The sequence below is a fragment of the Centropristis striata genome, chromosome 5 (assembly GCF_030273125.1).
Source record: "Centropristis striata isolate RG_2023a ecotype Rhode Island chromosome 5, C.striata_1.0, whole genome shotgun sequence".
Taxonomy (NCBI): domain Eukaryota; kingdom Metazoa; phylum Chordata; class Actinopteri; order Perciformes; family Serranidae; genus Centropristis; species Centropristis striata.
The window spans coordinates 28472289-28493346 of NC_081521.1; positions in this window are offsets into that span (position 1 = coordinate 28472289).

A 21058-nucleotide genomic window follows, 5' to 3' on the forward strand; every position below is an offset into this window, starting at 1 on the left:
TATAGCCAGTGTGTATTACTGATGGCAGTCGGTATATTTCTTATTTGGGGGAAGCAGCGACCAGCACAGAAGCTAAGCAATGTACTGCTGTGTGTAACAGAGTTATTTGGTGATTCCACTGGCCATGGTTTAATCAACCATACCAAAAGGTTTTATTGATGTTCTGTATTTCGATTGGTCAGTGGGCGTCAGTTCTGTATCCCCTTATATATGACTTAGCCGTGTCAGTGCACGAGGAGCGTACCTGTGGTAGGTTAAATTGCAACCAGTCATAATCATATTTTGATTGTTTATCTTAATAATATTTAATTTACATACAATGTTGATGTTAAGCTATATAAATGCTCCCATGGAATGTAGCGACGCTATTTAAACTGTCTGAAAATCTAATTTAATGTAATGTACCGAAAGTGCTTAGGTCATGCTAGTTAGCATAGCGTGCTAGGTCGCTAATTTGCTTTTATACATCTGTAATTAGAATGACTGGGTGTGTGCGCTGTGTCCTACGTGGCTGACCAGGATAATCCCTTTTTGTTCGCCAGAATAAATCAGATGAGAACAGAGAAGCAAGTGTGGATTCTTCACAAAACACAACACAGAGTTTACATTGGTTACATGTGGACGCCACGTTAATTCAGAATCATGACCAAAAGTCACACAATAAAACAAACTTAGGGTGCTTTCACACCTGAAAGTCCGGACCAAGGTCCAGACCAAGGTCCGTGTTCTGTTACATTGTATACATTTGGTCCAGTTGGTTTTGGTTTCACACTGCAAAAAGAAGAACGGACTTTACAAGACAATTCTACTGGACACATCATCTCCCTATGTACTTCCGCGGCTCATTTTGTTGTGGTTACACTGCGTTGTTAGGCCGGCTGGCATCTGACGTCAGTGTTACTCCCTTAACTTGCTTACACAAAATGAATCCAGCGAGACACCTTTTACTCCGTTTGAGTCCTTTTCCCATGCGTTATTTCAGTCTTGTGGCAGTGAAGGTTTCTGCTGCTGCCCTCAGCTCCGTTGTGCACACAATTAAATGTTTGTCCTTGGTCCTGTGTTACCTTGCCGCTGATTAGTGATTGTGCTCACCTGCTGAGACGCGCCGCGAAGCAACGCACACGCCGTAGCGCGCAGTCAGATCGCCGCAACAAATACTTTTGCTGGTCTTTTGCTACCAGCAGAACCAGCTTAATGAGCAATACGTGAGAGTGCTTGGTATTCGCAAGTACCGTAATTCGAGAGCAGAAGAAGAAAAAAACTTCCTGTCATTGCTACGAAGGTCCGATCTATAAAAAGAGTTGTTTTCACACTGCAAAAGGTTCGGACCTTGGTTCGTTTGGTCCGGACCGAGACCACCTCTTTTGGTCGGACCAAACTTTGGTCCTTTGGTCCGGACCGTGGTCCGCGGCACCTTTCACACCTGGAATTTAGGTTCGGATCAAACTGAAAAGTCCGAAAGTCCGGACCAAACGAGATAGGTGTGAAAGCGCCCTTACTTACAGATCAAGGCAGCTGTGGACCATCTTCTCCTGTCTTCTGCAAGGTAAAATACTGTTTTTGTCAAAGGAGTCTAGTGTTACTAAAGAAAGAAATATGTATTGTTGTGGACGTGGCTGCATCAAACTTATTTTTGGCCATTTAAAAAAGAAACACCTAAAGAGTTTAAGTGTACCATATATAAATATTTTCACTGCTTTACCTTTCCATCAGACAGTCCTTTCCAACGACTTTACAGTACTCACTTTAAAGCCACCAGACTCCATTGACAAAATCATCAATTTTGCCTTAGAGAACATGACAGCTGGTCTAAATTCACCATTATCTTGTAGGTTTATGCTATTGTGTGATTTCCAGATCTGAACTACCGTGCAGAGCTGTTTATTCTGTGCTGTGAAAATAAAACACAGATGAAGTTGGACTCTATTAAAGTACAGCAGGATGATTGCTTTTCCTATAGAACTTCATGAGGCAGAACACAGCTCAGTGAGATGAGCTCATCACCTTCATCTTGAGAGACAGAGCGGGATGACCAGCATGACCATCAGGGTAATTTGATTTATTTCAAGTCACTTATGTGCCCCTGTCAAGTAGAAAAATGCTGCCCTCTTGAAAGAAAATTTGAGCCAGAACAGGCACGGTTTCCTGACTATTGGTGATGCAAAAATACTGCTGGAGTGCAGTGGATGGATCGTGGCCATTGGAAAGCCAGCACAGCCAATATCACACATGGTTGGCTTTAGTATTAAGTAGGATGAGATATCTATGGAGAGAGAGGGAGCTAGTAGAAGTGGACAGACCACAGAGAACCAGTAGTTGGCATTCTGGGGGGAAAGCCGATAAAGGACTGGCTTTCCAGACTATGGAGAGATATTACCAACATTAAGAACTACAACATTTGTAGCTACTAAAGCTTTAAGAAGTTATTGAGGAAAGTAGAAGCATATCTTAGAAATGGATCTTTAAGGCTGCAGTGGGAACAATTTGTATGTAAAAAGGTACATGGGCATCCTCATAGACAAACACTCATATTGTAACAGCTTCGTCCCTGCTTTGAGGCTCAGTATGGTAATCACATTTCATCCTCTTATTTCTGAAAGTGTTTCTTTATGATTTAATAACTTAGATGGTCACTGGCCAGGCTGTTCTCATTATGAAGTCGCTATACATTTTTGAGGACTTTGCAAGGTTTATTGTGTGTAATGTATTGAGCCAGAAATTCCACATTACATCTTTAAATATATGTGATGACCCCACCTTGTGGTTGCTTGTTTGCTGTTTTGCTTGTCTGTAGAGGTGGGTATCAGCAGAGGCCCCTCGATACGATTTTTCCCCCGATACTTGAGTCACAACATATGATATTATTATTTATATATTTTAAGCATTTTGCAATATGGTGAGTTTTGCGATACAATACATTGCGATTTAAATGTTTAAAATTAGATTCTATCAAGAATTGTTTTGTCAAAGAAGAGAAAATTCTCAGTCCAATCATCCCACTTCAGTCTGTTATTTTATTTATTCTCCACAATGAGAGTCAAACCCACAGACTGACCAAACAGTCAAAGTATTCAGTCAAACTGAACTGAACTGATATCAAGCATTTTCTCAAACTTCCTTCAACTTTTAGCTTCACTGCTCTGAACATTTTCTGAATGAAACAAAAAAAAAGCCTAACTTTGCAGCGTTATTTCGACAACTTCCCAACACGATGTGACACACATGGTGCCGATTCCTTTGATCTTCTAGTTTCACATGATACCAGTATCCTATATATTCCTGAAAGTGATCCCGCTACGGTCTCCTGAAAAAAAACAAAAATGGTGAAAATACTGATGGCCCGCCGGAACATCGATACTTGGCGGCAATTAATCAATATAATATTGCCCCATAAAGTATCGCGATACTATGCTGTATCGATTTTTCCCCCACCTCTACTTGTCAATGTTTCAGATGCGAGTGGGTGTGGTCTAGTCATCACGATTGGGAACACCTGGGCCCAGTGTTCCCAATACACACTCGCACCACTGATTTACTGACTTCCACACTTCTCTGTCTTTCCTCCTTTTATTTGTCATCGGTTGCGAGCCAACCATGACTATTGGGGGCTCGTCCGGGATTTGAACCCAGGACCTTTCACAGCAATACTATGTAAGATATCCTATGAACCGTTGTATGATGATACATTAGCTTACCCAATACAGACTTTTTTATTTGGTCAAACAACTTCTAAAACAAGGTTAAATTTGAATAGTGAGTTGGAGAGAACCATCTCACCCAACATCTCTTTAGTAGCTGTTCTTGAGCTTTCTTTCATATCACATGATCTCCATCAGCAGTTTGCCCTGTTCTTATCCACTTCTAACTGCTGATGGGTCATGTGTTGCAATCTAAAGCTCCAGAAAAGCCACTAAATAGATTTTCCGATGTGTTTGTTTTCTCAACTACCATTTCTATGTCAATATGGACAAAATTAATTTCACTGGTATCAAATTACAAAATGTCATAGTTTGGGGTGTCTATTGGCGCCACCATTTGTACCAAATATTGTTGTGACCGCATGTTTTTTGGATCACTCAGGTTTGACACTAATCTGATTTTTAAAAAATTGTTGTCATGACACCACTTTGAGACAGTGGGCTTTTTGCTACAAAACCACATTCTTCACTGCTGGCCACTTAAGCAGTGAGGTGATCAGAGGGAATGGGTTTACCCAGTGTGAGAGGTTTGTCACTGCAACTGAATTAGGGCAAATTGATGGTATTACTCCTCAGGCTGCACTACCGGGATGGTGTAAATCACTTCGCTGCTGAGCAATAAAAAAATGCCAGCCAATGGATTAAAGACACTCTGGCTATGAACTTTTCTTTCTTCTTCTCAAGCTACGCAAATATGACATTTGCAAAGAACAGGACCCTTGAAGCAAAAGCAGCAATCTTCCTTGTAACATATCCAGCCATACCATACCACTATTGTCTGCCAGGAACTGAATAATAGTGTGTTTTGATAAGAGCCTGTGTGCCACCAGCGCATTATGAGGCAGTTAATAGGTTTTACTTGCTTTCATCTGCAATTCAAAGGATTTTGCTGTACGAACATAATAATTTGCTTTTTCTGTCCTAATGCCCCCGTTCTGTCATGAGTAAATGCAGATTTAACGTACATTCAGTCATTCTGGATTTTAAAGGGGGCATTTAAGGTCGTTATTTGTTTGATCTCGTCTTGCCCCTCATCTCCACACCTATTTTCCTCTTTAGTACTCCCCTGCCTCAGCGGGTTATGGCATTGCTGCACAAATCCAATAAGATTCATCACAGGCTCAAATCAGATTAGTTTAATCCAGTGTAAAGCAGGAGCCAAACGTACTTCCTCTCAGTATGTAGCATCAGAACCCTGACAGAACAATGACAGCACTTAATAGCAACTTGTTATCGTCAAGCATATACTGTATAGAAGCAATACATGCTTAGTTTTTAAGGCACCGTTTAGCATTAATACTCACTTCACTCATCACTAAGCTGAGTGTACTACTTATCAAGGGGGCTGGAGAATTTGGATAAACGCCTAAAAAGTGTTATGTTCAAAGGAACCAGTTAGAGTCACGATTGTGCTGACGCATGAGTCCACCAGCATGTAGAACACTTTTTATCCGACGCTTTACAAATACTAAAATGTAAAAGCTGAAATCGGCACATTCTGAAAAAAAAGAGCTTCCTCGACAAATCAGCCCTAAAAGATAGCCTCCTGCCTTTTTCTTTTACACCCCTGTTCCTCATTGTTCACCAGCCTCCCAGCGTAGCAATTCACAGAGACACTGTTTTAATCACCTTGTAATATTGCCTCAGTTCAGCTTCTTCTCTCTCCGCTTACTCATTCCCCTCTATGTGGCATTTAATTTATCCTCAATGCATCCGATTTAAGATCAAGAGTGCAGGCGGCTTCTAACGACTCTCCCAAAATTATTCATATGTTTATTGAGAGGCCTGTAAAGCTCACTCAAACACCCCCGCTGCACCGATGCCGCCACCACCTTTCCATTCCACACTCAGCAATAAATTCCTTCAAGGTTTCAAGACAGGTGATTTGAATGATTTATATCTTCCCTTACTTAGACATTGCTTTAGTTTCCTTGTTAATGTAAAACACTGTGGTGTGCTCCGGCACTTTGCTGATTGGAGATCCACTTCTGCTGAATACCTTTGCTGAGGCCGGGTGTGTGGGTTATATTTTACCATTTGCTAATTGGCGACTGAATATCTGCAAAAATTTAAGGAGGCTGTGTGCTCTCTCGTATGCATGATAATGACATTTGATCATCCGCGCAGAAGAGAAAAAAAGACACGAAATGATGAAAAGCCTTTGGTTATGACTTAAATGTCATGCTGTATGTATGTATGATGGTGATATGGCATGTTACATCACCACAGTAGTGTGCGAGCGGGTGAGCGCAGCACGTGGCAACATTAGTTTTGTCCTTTTCCTCTCTGGTACTTCCACTCCTGGATGACCTCAGGGCTGCCTTTGTATTTGTCTCACATAGGGTCCAGTTGTCGGAAGGACGGCGAACATACGGTAATGATGCCCAGACAGGGTTTGGTAAGTGGTCAGACAGCTGCGAACTGCAAAGCAGATGGACTGATGTACCCTTTACTGAGCTGAATGTCATTGGCTGGCATTTTACCGCCATGCCTCGTGGATAAGACTGCTGAAAAAGGCCTGGAGCGAGAAGGAAAGGCCCACCTTATGCATTTCTATGGAACAAGTTTGGGATAAAACTGTCAGATATGTTGGAGAAGAAAGGCTACTTTTAAAGAATATGGCTCAATATGAATATAAATGAGGCACTTATGTGGCTGGATAGGATAATGGGTAAGAAGTATGTTTTTGGGTTTCTTTATTTGATCGCAGTCAACAGTGGTGGCTGTTGCTACCCCCAAATTCCCAGGGGCTTCTTCTTTTGAATCCAAAATGTTCAGACTTGTCTTTGATTTATGAACTTGAGGGCTGCTTGTGATGCCCAGTGCCAAGGGCCATTTAAATACATTATTCATAAAGTCCCTAAGTGACCACATGCAGACTTCCTGCAAACTTTCTGGAGAGTCGGCTACTGGTGCAGAGTAGACTTCACCGCATTTTATCAAAGGTCACCCACAATCCAATCCTATATGGATGTGACAGTGTAGCATTGCTTTAAAGAAGAAAATAAATTACGATTGAGTTTAGCATGGAAATGGGAGGATCTACCAAGTTTTGTACTACTTCACAAGAGCCAGCTCAAAGTTCACTTATAAGATTTATAAAATGAACAATTTCAGGTTCATAATTCACACCTTTATATTCTGAAGTAGTTTACAGTCCCATCTCCTTTTCTTCTTTTTTTTTTTCTTCGATGCTTAAACCCAATGTGTAATTTGATAAAAATACAGAAAAACATGACTTTTTTCCCTCATTGCAATCTGTACGGGTTTGATTATAATAATCCGGGAAATATTGATATGAACTGACTTCAGTAGTTCCGGTATCTGTTGTGTTGGAGGCTTTTTCCCTGGCAAACGTGTTTCCCCTCCCTAAATCTGTATCAAACCTTATCCCTGACTGCAACCATGGAGGGGGTGCTACAGAACACATTATTTTAATGGGAGGGAAACACTCCTTAACAGAAAACAGACTTCCACACAACACCAGCATGCCAGGTGCCTCAACTGACTCAAGAGGTAACAATGCTCACATTCCTGTTCATTTGTTTTAAACAAATATGTTCAGTTTACCGTTAAAATGAGAACAAAAAGACAATGTGTATCTTAGGTTGGTGTGTAAGCATGCTAATGTTTGTTAATCAGCACTAAATACAAAGTACAGCTGAGACTGATGAAATAGTTAACAAAAGTATTAGATTAATAAAAATGTAATTTGTTGATGCCGCTAAAGGAAAAGCCAAAGGATAACAAAAGTGGTTTCAATTCATCCCAAGTGGGACGTGAATGTGTAGACCAAATTTGATTTGAAAAAATATACTGTTATGTATATGTCACAGGATTATCAAAACCATTTACCTTTAATGTTCTCAAAAACATAACAAAAGGCAAGAAATTCCACAAATTAACTCTTAACAAGGTTCCCCATTCCAGGTGATCAGCTCATGATTCTGACTGAACACTTTCGTGTTTACTACATAATTCCATATGTGTTCTTTCATAGTTTTGATGTCTTCAATATTAATCTACATTAAAAAAATCTAAATCTAAAAAAAAAAGAAAAAGTCATTGAATGAAAAGGTGTACTCAAATTATTGACTGGTCCTCTACATGTTGTGTCATGTCCAGTGTAGTTCCCAGACACTTTTTTTTAAACTGGGTCATGTGAATTAAAAACATACACAGTCACTATTGACTGTAGCTTGGCTAATCCTTCTAGTGTTGGCACAGCTCGCTTTGAGCCTCAACCCGATGGTTAAAAAAAAGTTCCAGGCACTATCCATTAGTGCTAATGGAAAACCAAAAAGAGTGCAGTGGAGTCAAACCGTTCCATACTGTGGGAAAACAGCTTAAGTCAATAAGCTCTAAATTTTCTCATTCAAGAAATTTTAAGCCAATGACGAGACAAATAACGCCAACTGCATTGCCTCTCTATAACACAGAAAAAAAAGTGTTTATAACAACGAGTAGAGGAGGGATGATAAGGTCTAAGTGTTTTTTATCCCCCTCCCTTCTTTAATTTGGAGACTGCCGTCGGCAGTAGCAATAACTGTAGATTAGCAGTAGGGGGATTTCTCTGGGGAGAGAGGCTACCGAGGAAATCGTTCCAGGCCGTTCCTCAGCAAATGTTTTTCTTTCCAAAGGCCAGATCTCTCTGCTTCATTGTCTTTGCAGCCCCCGTATTTCCCCCAGTTTTACGGCTCTTCTGAGGGACAATTTGTGTGTTGGGCCCTGGTTTTATTTGTTGGTGCTCGGCGAAGGGTAGGAGAGGACGTCAAATGAAACCCATTAATCACCTCACAGGCTATAAGAGATAATTGTGAAGGGAGAGCGAGAAAGACATTGAGAGAGGGAGAATGAGTGAGCGAGAAAGGAGAGGTAAGCGAGGGGAAAGAGTCGAGGGAGAGCAAACAAAATAAATCAGGAAGTGTGGTGTGGGGATTCTTACATATAACAGCCTTTGCCTTCAATTTCCTCACTCACTCTTTCTCCCACTGCGCTGGGAGCCGGTTGATTGAGTGCAGCAGAAAAGTGAAATATTAGAGTAAATACATGACTTTTCAAGCTCCCATGATGCTCAATTGATGGCGCCTTGTACCATTTGTTTAAATTACACAGCCACATTGAACCTAAATTTAGAGTCAGCTGACACGGCACAGACATGTACTTAATGAATGAATTGTGAATCTGTGGAGTCACTGAAACAAAGCAACAATAAACATCGCCTGCTGTGAATCTTTGGGACAATCAGTCACAATTAACCTATGGTCAAACAGCGATAACACTCCCTGGATTATAATATACTGCATTTGTAATCCAGACATGTGTCGTATCTTTGTTTTACTGACACTTTTTTACCTAGCCTGTAGCTTAATTATCTCTGAAGGGAATCATGCTTTTGGTCGTGTCTGTCTGCTGCTAATTTCTCAAATTGTTGCAACAATCAGCTTAATAAAAAACCTCAATGAGTCAATGAAAATGTTAAAAAACCCTTTTCATTGACTGTCATTCTGCTGACTCCTCACTGTGATCCACAGCTGCTTCTGTTACATAGCAACGGCTTTTCTGTATCAGCTAAGCTAAAAAGAAGTGTAACCAAGTCTGTTGCAGGCCCCATTTTTCGCCTAAGCATCCTGGAGAACAAATCTTGAAACCCAAGAGGTTTGGCAGACTTTCACCCAGGAGAGGAGGGTTTGCAATCCCTTTCAAAATCAAAAGTAAAAATTTTTGACTTAAGTTACGTGAATCACGTTTTTGAACATAACTTACGTTTTTTACGTAACAGTCACGTGACCCTTGTAACAACTTCACTTCTGGCATTTACATACATTTATTTACTGTTTAAACTGTCTTTTATAACGCTTCACCAGGGAAGTATTTTCCCTAAACCTAGGTCAGTGGTTTTATAACATAAATCCATAGAAGCTGCAACCTTTTTTTTTACAACTGAGAGTGTGCAACATGTGTGCTATTTTATTTTTATTAGAATGCGATACACACATACGTGACGTAATTTGTGGTGCTGACATACGACCTCTTCTGTTGTTTAGGTCGGAGAACTTGTTGTCCAGGTTGATCGGGGCTATGCTGCGGCTAAACAGCAGTAGCAACCCAAAATACACAGATTTTGCTATGATTTAATGGCAATAAATGGATGCAGAAATTACTACAGCTCAATGCTGATGTGTATAATGTCTGAATTCCTGCATCAGGTCTGTCTGTAAGATGACAAATGACAGGTGCTATGCTATACAGGATATTCTTAACACCTATAAGCGCTACACCCTACTGAATGCACTTTTTTGATTTTTTAATGTTAAAAATGAAGAATGACATACATTGTACACACAATGTTGACAAATGTGTTGTTAGCTGAGCATTCATGCAAACAGATTATTTTGCTAAACCTGCCTGTATTAGTAAATCATTCAAATAAGAAGATGAACAATACGCGAGTGATCTGAGAGCAGTGGTAATTCTCGTGGCATCATGAATGAATCATGTTTTTTTCTCAGTGACGGGGAAGTGAATGGGTCACGTTGAAGACTTTAAATGAAATGCAAATGACTGATAAAATGAAATGATTTCTCAAATTATCCCATCCTCCCCTGCCAACTCTCCCTGAACTTCTGATGAACTAAAATTTAATTTACATAATTAGTCAACACAGCAGAGAAGCTGTCCACACAGTTCACTAGATTAGTTACAAAATATATTTCAAAACGCACCACTAGAAAATATTTTGTATTGTGTTTTTTTCATATTCAAATTTGGCACATTTCAGTGGCATGTCATTATTTGCAGAAGACATTAACATTTAGGACTCAAGTGATGACCATCAATCAGTTCATTTAAACTATACACACCTTAATAACCTTCAGGGGATGCATACAATTCATACTGCAGTTATAAACAATGTTTCCATTGCGTAAGAACCTTATGGGATGGTAATTATTGTTCCAGGTATTATTTCAACTCTCAGGTGAAAGTGAAAGTTGTGGCTTATGACAAACTGCAAACTTTGATGTATAAAATGTATAAAAATATAAAGTCTTGGTTTTCCTTTTTTTTTCCTTTTGCAAGTTACCATAGTATAAGTGAGATAATTCAAGTCAAGTCAATTTTATTTATGTAGCCCGGAATCACAAATGACAGATTTGCCTCAAAGCACTTTACAGACTTAACATGCGTAGTCATGTGACAATTGTAACTACTTCACTTCCGACATTTACTTGTCTACGTACTATGTACATTTATATACTGTTTAACTGTCTTTTATAACGGCTTACCTGGAAGTTTTTTGCCCTAAACCAAGGTCAGTGGTTTTACAACATAAATCCACAGAAAATGCAACCTTTTTTACAAAAGCGCGTGTGCTATTATTAGAACGCGCTGCTGCACCGCGAGCCGTACATACGTGTCATGTAACGTGAGCCGCTATACGTACTTACTTTTCGTATTGGGTGGTACTGACACATGACCTCTTCTGTCTTTTAGGTTGGAGAACTTGTTGGTACATGGTACAACACCCTCTGTCATTTCACCATCACAGTGACCAGGGAAAAAAGAAGAGGAGAGCGACAGAGGAGGGATCCCTCTTCCCAGGACAGACAGACTTGCAGTAGATGTCGTTTTACAGGACAGATCAACAGAGTAGAATAGAGTCGATCGAGGGAGGATAGAGGGGAGGGTTGAGAGGAGGAGAGAGACAGAGGAGAGCAAGAGTTGTGGGAGGGCCACAGCAGCGGTTTACACAATAGATGGATAGAATTCCCTGTTTAGGCTTTACTTATTGTTAGGTGAGGTCCTCTAGTGGCCAAAGTAATTATGACAGTAGTAAAAGAGGAAATTAAGTTGCGTAGTAGAAAGAGCTACAAAGTCCATAACATGGACCAAAAAAAGACTTTCAACCAGAAAATCACCAGTGTCCCGTGTGATTTTAACTTATGTGATACATGCATAACTTAAGTTATGCAACAAATTAAGTTATTTTAACCCATCCATCTATTCATTTTCATCCACGTATACCGGGCCAGGTCGTGGGGGCAGCAAGCAAAGCAAGGCATTCCATCCTGCTGCCCCCGCGACCCGGCCCCTTTATTTTAACCCAAACAATGATATTTTCCTAAGCCTCACCAAGCAGTTTATTTTCAATTGACATCATTAACCAAAACATGCATCTGTTGCTGGCACTCTCCAACTGTTATTTACTGCAATCAACTTTTTCAGTCGTTTAGGCATGAGGACGTGCTGGGGTCAAAGCTAAAGTTAACATGCTAGCGTAAAAAGTTTCACCTTCACATTCAATTCCTGCATGAACAAAGCAACACTAGCACAATAAAACACATGAGGGTCTCATTGTATGTTAGTACAGTAAAATCCTTGTTAATACAGTTCTGTAACAGTAAACTTTAGATAACCAGCTTATGTCAATGATGTTAGCTACATTTTTACTTTTTTTTTTTGGTTACTTGTGTAACAGATAAATACAGGAGTCTGATGCTCCCTCCATCTTTGAAAAGCTTAATGTCCACCTGTTTGTCTGAGTCTCCATGCATCTGAGACAAACAGGATGAATGGCTCCGGGGGCCGGAGATTGTGGACCATTTCCAGAATAAACACAGTTCCAGGCCAGGGCCAGCGCTGCTTGTTTAGAAAGTTTTAAATCTCGACAGCAATTGAGATAATCAGAAAACACTTCCTTGGCAGAGCTTAAAGTAAAAGCCACTGATAAATGATGTCCATTTTGTGCAAAGAGCCAGTAAATATTACTAATTACACCTTTAATAATTGCACTGAATATATTGGGTTGCTCTTTTTGTGTGTCAGAACTGAAATCAAGCCTCTTTATTCTAATCTGCTTTCTTAATGAGGACAAGCTCATCTATTGACCACCTGCACGCAGCCTGCTTCCTACAAGACACTGTGCTCAATACAGCATTGTTCTGTTTTAATCTTCAGAATGCTTGACTGGTATTGATCATGTTGCATATGAGTCAATGGCAGTGTTATTTGGTGATATAAGAGTCTCCCACTTACTGTGCGTTGTGCCAGCGCTCGGCATTGGAGAAAACACACATTTGATTCAGACAGAGATGTTTCACAACAGAATTAGAAGGCTGTCAGTGGCTGCCAAACTTTAGCAGGCAGATATGCAAATGTGCTGATGAGCTGGAGAGAGAGAGAGGTGGAAATTATCTTGAAATACAACACTCTGAAGCAAAATAAGTGTGAACTGTCACGTCGCGCTCCAAGTGTCCCTGTTCTCATGTCACTCCTATCATTCAAATTGGCGAGAGCCTCGCGGTTTTTCTGCCACTTTTATAGCGTCTATTTATCGTTGGCTGTTGAATCCTTGTACTTGCCCGCCCCCTGGATATATGTAGCTTTATTCACTGTAAGCCTTTTGATTTAAGGCCCAATTAACAAAAAAGCACCTCGGTTGCGTGTTTATAACTCTGTGCATCAATGATGCATTGACTTAAAGCTCAATATGATTTTTACTGTTTCCTCAGTGTACATAGTACAGAAGCACACTGCATTCTGCAGACTGGACCAAGACCAAATTAGGGACCTTATCTCATAATTGTGGCTTCTGTGGCTTCATTTTAACTTCATCATGTCATAAATAAATTCAAAAATAATGAATGAGAAAATATATCACAATAATGAAATCTGAATCTTGCAATTGCATTGATTGCTGACTTTATAATTACGAGATCTGGTGTTAAAATTATGAGATAAAGGTTTCATTTTGTTTCTTTAATGAATAGAATCGACATCTGTAGGAGTACAGTGTAACACTGTGTGTTTTTACAATATACACTGCAAAAAGCTGTAATATGTATTTGTGTCTGATACAGTTTTATTGACTAATAGCAAACACATTGGCTGAAAATGCTTTTTTACTTGTGTATAACCTTGTGATTACTTCATTACACAACATAAATGAGTGCAGTGAATAAAAAACAATATAAAAGAATGCATCCAGATTATTACAATTTTAGCCTTGAAGTTGTAATAATCCACTTGGATTACATTATAATAATCTGATTGGTCAAGTTTTTCCCATCCAGAATTGATTTTATTTATATTTTTTCTCATTGACCCTCTGTTTAAGCTTTATGTATCAATAAAAAATAGAAAAAACAATACAATTATGATACATGTGCAAACGCTTTGCTGTTGTTGTTCAAAATGTGTGTGTGTGTGTGTATGAATATATATATATATGCGTATATATATATATATATATATATATATATATATATATAGGAGCGGCGCACTAACACACAGAAGTTGTCAGAAATGTACTTATTTCTGAAAGAAACTTAAAAAATTAAATTAAAATAACAAACATACAGTCTAGACATTGTTAATGTGGTAAATGACTATTAAAGCTGAAAACGGCTGATTTTCCGATGAAATATCTATTATATATTGTCAGCAAACATGTCATAGTGTTGAAAGGCTGATTGATCATTAAAACACCTGATCATTATGTTAGCACAGTTGAAAACTGTTTTGTGCTGATTTGATAAGCAATAAAAATGATCCTTCCTCAGGCTGGTTGAGTAACTAGAGGTAAAGTTGGAGATTTGTACAGGTCAAAATTATTATTTCTACCCTTGTCAATGTCTTTGCTATATTTCGATTCATTTTGTAACTCATTTCATGAATAGAACAGATTGTTTTCATGGAAAACAACAGACATTTTCTTTTGAGCACTAGTGTATATATTTATTCCACTTTTCTTTCTTTCGAGTTTGGTAACTCGTTCCACCACTGGGGAGCTACAGTTCCGTAAAGTCAGACATTCAGCACCCCCATAAAGTCCAAATTGAATAATCCTTTGTTTCATAACTATGCTTTCTGCCACTGCAATAATTACTCTGTGAGACTAGCAGTTGAATCAGACTCCTTAGATCAAATTGTTGACTATTCAGGGTCACCTCTAGTGATGACATGTCCAAAATATCACTGAAGTGGCTCAAGAGTGAAGTAAACTGTTTGTGTCTGTTAGATATGCATAGATACAGATCTAGGGAGTAGTTGGGTGTGTTGTTATATCTTGGTTGTTGGTTATCAAACAAACACGATAACCCCATGACAAACTGAAATAGTACTGACTGAAATAAGTTAACCTTCAACCAAGTGTTGTTAGATTTGCATAAACTGGCAAGTAAAACAGAAAAAGGACTGACTCTCAGCTTTTCAATATGTAAATCTGTATTCATTCATGACACATCTCAGAGGTTTGTTTCTAAATTTCCAGGCTCTGGGGGAGTTGTTGGAGTCATACTTACACATACTGATCGAGCATCCAGAGGCAATCAGAATATGATTCCAGTTTATTTCACTTTGGTAGTATTCCACTTAAAGTCCTCAGCCTCCTCCAAGGCTATGGCAGCGGCTCATTTTAAAATTTACATCACGTGTTTTGTGAAAGGCCGAAAGCTGTGATTAAATTCGCTCATTACCATCACTCTATGACTGAGTACCACGCCATTATTTTGCACAGGTCAGGCAGCCTGAGAGCAATATTCATAAGAGAATAATGTCTGTGGTGCGCTCATTAACAGGAGGACAGACATCACCATTTGCCCACTTTTAGAATTGTAAAGACTTTCTTGAGGGCCACAGGATCAAAAGCATATTAAAAGAACACTGTGGCAGTGCCAATCTTTTAAGTAATGGCCAGGATTTTTAAGGAAGCCAGCCGCCAGGCTCAACAAGGATGATACTGGACTAGTTAGACATACCTCTGCTATGATTCCTGCTGCTTTTTATCCATGTTAGTTAGTTTAGTTTCACCGAGATACATTGGTGCACTTGTCATCTATATTTGGCTTTAATTGGATATGCTGTCTCCCATACACTGAGAGATGGACACAGAATGCAGAAGTGAGCTGTGGGTGTGGATAAAATTCTAATTCTAAGCCGTTATTGTCTATAGCTGTAACTGATTTAATTGTGAAACTCAGATAAAAACTGTCTTTGCGGTCTCTTTGAGATAATTATTTTTCAGTTGATACTGAACTTACACAGCATGTAAACCACATCACGTTGTCGCGAAGCAAAAAGTGTTTATAGCTGATCTGGATGGCCACACTCCTATTTTTTTTCCCTGAAAAGTACTTTGCATTTTGCAGATATTGCACATTGGAGAAAATATATTTTAGCATGTTAAATAGGTTAAATAGGTTGTTGCATGTAGTCGTATGAACATCAATGAATAAATATATTTAAATATATGCAGAGATATACACAGTATAGTAAACGTGGTATATGACATAAAGGCCATAGCATTTGTATACAGGGATAACTTTCAGACTTTCAGATTGTCTCTCTAGGAAGGCATTTATAGTGTTGCACTCGAAGTTCATACCCAGGTCCTTTCTCACCTCCACACAGCTGGCCAATTGCAGAACACTGGCAGCTAAAAGTGAAACTTTGCCAATTTTCAACTGGCTTTGTTTCGATGCAGTTTGGGTCATGTATGCAGATGAACGAGGGCTGGCTTCCCTCCAAAGCCAGTTACAAATCAGCAGGTGTCCCCCGCTGAAACCAAGGCTTTAAATACGATTCCGGTTTGTCACAACTCATTTATACGTTTTGCTCACCAGGATGTTGTTTACAATTTTTCTGAATCTCTTTCTGTTCGTTCTTTTTCATAATACATTTATAGAGATGGGGGGCTACACGGTGGTGTAGTGGTTAGCACTCTTGCCCAACAGCAAGTGTGTGGAGTTTGCATGTTCTCCCTGTGTCAGCATGGGTTCTCTCCTGGTCCTCCAGTTCCCTCCCACAGTCCAAAAACATGCATGTGTATGAGAGCATGAATGATTGTCTGTCTCTATGTATCTGCTCTGAGATAGTCTGGAGACAGGGTGTACCCTGCCTCTCACCCAATGTCAGCTGGGATCGGATAAACGGTTAAGGATAATGATTGAATGGATATCAAAAGTTAGAACGAAAACCCATGATGAGGCGTCGTTTTGTCACTGTGGTCTATGTTTATGGAACAGCCTCCCTGAAGACCTGAGGGCATCAGAGATGGTTCATATTTTTAAGAGCAAACTTAAGACTAATCTTTTTAATTTGGCTTTTACTTGAACCATTTTTAAATATTTTTCTGCTCATGGATGTTAGTGTTACAGCATCTTCTCTTTTATTTAAGTATTTGCTATTATTTATTGGTGTATTGTATATATATATATATATATATATATATATATATATATATATATATATATATATATATATATATATATGTATATATATACACATATATATGTATATATATACATATATGTGTATATATATATATATATATATACATATATATAATATATATATATATATAAAATGATGCTTTACTTTTTTATTACTTAGTATTTGTCTTTATATTATTTTCATCTATTTTTATCTAGCTTTATTACTTTTTATTGTTATTACTATTATTACTGTTTACTATTGTTTTTATTTATCTTACCATACTTTATTTTTATTTATTTTATCTAATTAATTTCTAACCTGCCTCCAGTGTTTCCTCGCTGCTCGATGTTGAGATGGCGCTTCCTCAGTTTGTGCTTTGTTTATAATGGGATGGAGGGTCAGAGGTGGAGAATTGAGGATGGACGGAAGGTGTTTGCTTGTTTTAATGTTTTATTATTATTATTATTATTATTATTATTTTCATTTTCCTTTTTTTTCTTTTTATGTGAAGCACTTTGTGTTACATTTCTTTTGCCTGAAAATTACTTCAATTACTGTTCAAGAATAATTACGTGGCTTGATCCAGCACTGGACCAAAGCAAAACACCTTGACAACCGCTGTTAAGATCGACATGAAATGTAGTTCAAGTCCCCAGTGGATGATTTCAAATGATTCCAGTGATCCCCTGACCTTTTATTGAGTGATCCTGTAAAGGCAAAATTTAAACCAACCATGAAGAAATATCTGGGGCCGGGTCGCGGGGGCAGCAAGCTAAGCAGGAAAATGGATGGATGGATATAGAAATATCAACATCCGCCATAATGGCCATATCAATTTTTGCTTTGCAGAAGGAGGGAATCATCGTTTGTCTTTTATCCGTGCACTTTAGTGAACATTTGTCACCGCTACATCAAAGTGAAGATCTCTGTCATTTTGAGCACAAAGAATGGGGAACACCGGGTTTATCGCCCTATCTGTCTTACAGATGCTTTGCAGCTCAACCTCTGAATGATGCTGTGGACAAGAACCTGTTGGCAGTAAACTGGTAGAGCTGGCTGGCAGATATATCACCGCCGTGACCTTGTGGTGTCGCAAATCACGGATGTCGAGTTTTTGGAGGCGACACGAGGTATTTCATTGTGACAAGAGGTCATTAGTTTTATCTTGTGTCGTATGATTCAAACCTCTTCTAATACTGGGAGGGAAACCCCACTTTCTCTGTCAGTGCTCATATGTTTAACTCACTCACCTCGCCCCCCTCGACCGATCCATGTCTCTATTTAACTCCGTCTCATTTTCTCACTTCACCATTGACACTGAGGTTAAAGCCATCAGCTGTAAATGCATGACCCTCCATAGAGCGAGGTATGTGGTTCGAGCTTGGCTCAATAATCAATCTCCCGTGTTATGAGAGAAAGAGTTGCGCTGGTGTTGGGTTGAATTAGTTGGCGTGCTCTCTGTATGCTGGCAGCATAAATGAGTGAGGTACAGAGCTCAGTGGCTTGGAAGAAAGCGCTCAGCCTCGTTGGGATTGCAGATTTCTTGTCAGAGGAGCCGGATATTCCCACACGTTCAAAAACCGTTGGTTGTTCAGCCAACGGCGCTTTCTGTTTCAATTCACAGAATCATGAACAAGAAATCCTGTCTTAATCAATCAAAAAAGTCTTTTTATATTCAATTTACTCTACTTTGCACTTACACTCTGCATTCAAAATTGTCCAGTACGGTTTTATTGAATATTATTGAATTTATTGTCTCTGACCTTTGATCTGAGATTTTTTCATTCATAAAGAAAGAGAATGTAGTCACTTGAAACGATTCCGATTCCAAAACAGTTGTCAGCATTGTCTAAAATGTGAATATAACAGAATGTGAATGTGAACTCACCTCTTCAGCATTGCTTTTAATGTTTGACTGTGTTTTTAAATTGTGTTTGCTGACTTGGAAAGCGTCTTTGAGTATCCTGAAAAGTACTCTATTAATAACATAGATTATTATTATTATTATTCATTTGACTGTCCTTTTTGACACATATTCAATTAAAAAAAATGTACAAAGACAATATATGCTATCTTCAAATTGCTAAATTTTATTTTTTTTGTAAATATACAGACTGAATTTGATGCATTCTGTTTTTATTTACATTGTTCACAGTGTGCCATCGATTTTGTAATTGGGGTTTTACTAAAAATGCAGCGATGGATACAGGATTGACCTCGATGTGGAGTATAAATATGGATGTCACACTTGGGGCAGGGTGGATCAAACAAATGGCGGACTTTCACCCAGGAGATGGGATTTGTGTACCGTGTGAAAACAAATCAGCTAAACAAACTAAATTACTTTTTTTTTTACGTTACTTCCATTTTTATGTAACTTCTGTGGCTCACATCACCTTCGTAACTACTTCACTTCTGGCATTAACATACATTTATTCACTGTTTAAACTGTCTGTAACACCTTACCAGGAATATGTTTTGCCCCAAACCTAGGTCAGTGGTTTTGTAGCCTAAATTTGCAGAAACTGCAGCCTTTTTTACAACCGTGAATTGCACTTGTACGTATAATGACGTGTGTGCTATTTTTAGAATGATACGCTGTTTCGCATATTTTTCACAAATTCCGTGCCACCAGCATTCATTCCGGTAGAAATTTGTAACTAGGAATTCAGAAATTCCAATTTTGACCAATGTTCACCATCTTAATTTATCATGTTAGCATTTGCTTATTAGCACCAGGGACCAAGGTTATAAAAGTTTTGGATTTTTTTTTTTCTTTTAATCTTGTTGTGATTTTTTTTTGTTTTTTAATTAGTTTTTAGAGTGAGTTTGCTAGTTTTTATCTTTTTGAAAATGCTTAGTTTTAGTTTTTTTGTAATGGGGTGTTTATTGGGTGCGAGATTCAAAAAGGTCACAATAAATTTTGCCTTTATTTCCTTTGCCTTATTTTCTATTTTATTAACTCTCGCAGCACAGTGAAGTGCTGAACCTCTTAAAGGCAATCGATTCAGATAGTCGTGTAACATCCCAGTCTCAATAAATAGATTAACCAATGGTTCCTGTATGAAATAAGTTGACAAAGATGAAAACAAAGAACATTTTCACTTTAATTTTAGTTTGTTTTTGTTAGTTTTGTAACCACACAATACAGTTTGAGTTAGTTATTGTTTGTTTGTTTTTAAACTATAGTTTTTATTTATTTTTTCAGTTCACGAAAATGTTTTTTAAATTCTAGTCTTCGTTATTTTGTTAGTTTTCATTAACTATAATAACCTTGCCAGGGACAAAGTGCAGCTGAGGCTGATGGGAATGTCAGTAGTTTTGCAGGTATTTATAAATCAAATTGGACAATTGAAAGTGGCAACTTTTTCTCTAGAAGCATCTGCCTGGTGAGACTTGTATCGACAATGGGAAGTTTGAACCAGCTGCTAATGATGTCAGCTTGAAAACCAAAATAATGAGCTAAAGATATTAAAAATGAGGGACACCTTTCACATACACAAAGACAATTTCATTTTAAATATAATAATAATATTGATTACAGCAGCTTTAAAGCTAATATCCTTCCTTTAATTACTCCATTACTTTTTTTTAAAACATATTGATCAATGCATTGATCTAAATGTAATTTTATTGCATATTGTTTCCTTTACAGCCATTTATTATTATGGTCTGTGACTTACTACACATCGTAATAATATCATTTAACAGTACCTTCTGGCGAGTTGCTTTATTATGTCTCCACCAACAGCTTATGAAATTGTGCTGGGATGTTAACATGTGTCTGAATCAACAAAAGACAGCAATTTTATCTGATTTCCGTCAGAGCGCTGTCAGTCTGCCTCTCTCCCAGTCTGTCTGAAGTCGCTTCAGCTTGATTTGTGTTGCTACAATGAAATGATGCCGACGCACAAGCGAATAGAGAAATCCTTCAAACATTTTATCATGCATTGTTGATATCGTTTGCTGACAGAAAATTTGCAACAACTCTCTCTGAAGTTATATTTCTGTCTTTGTCTTCTTTGTTCCACAGCCACTGATGTTGTGTATAATTTTTGCAAAGAGTTTGGCTGATGAGAGCAGTCAGATCTGGGGTAAGATAGCTCCAAAACCTCCACCTAAACCCTGCTGGAATATTCATGAGT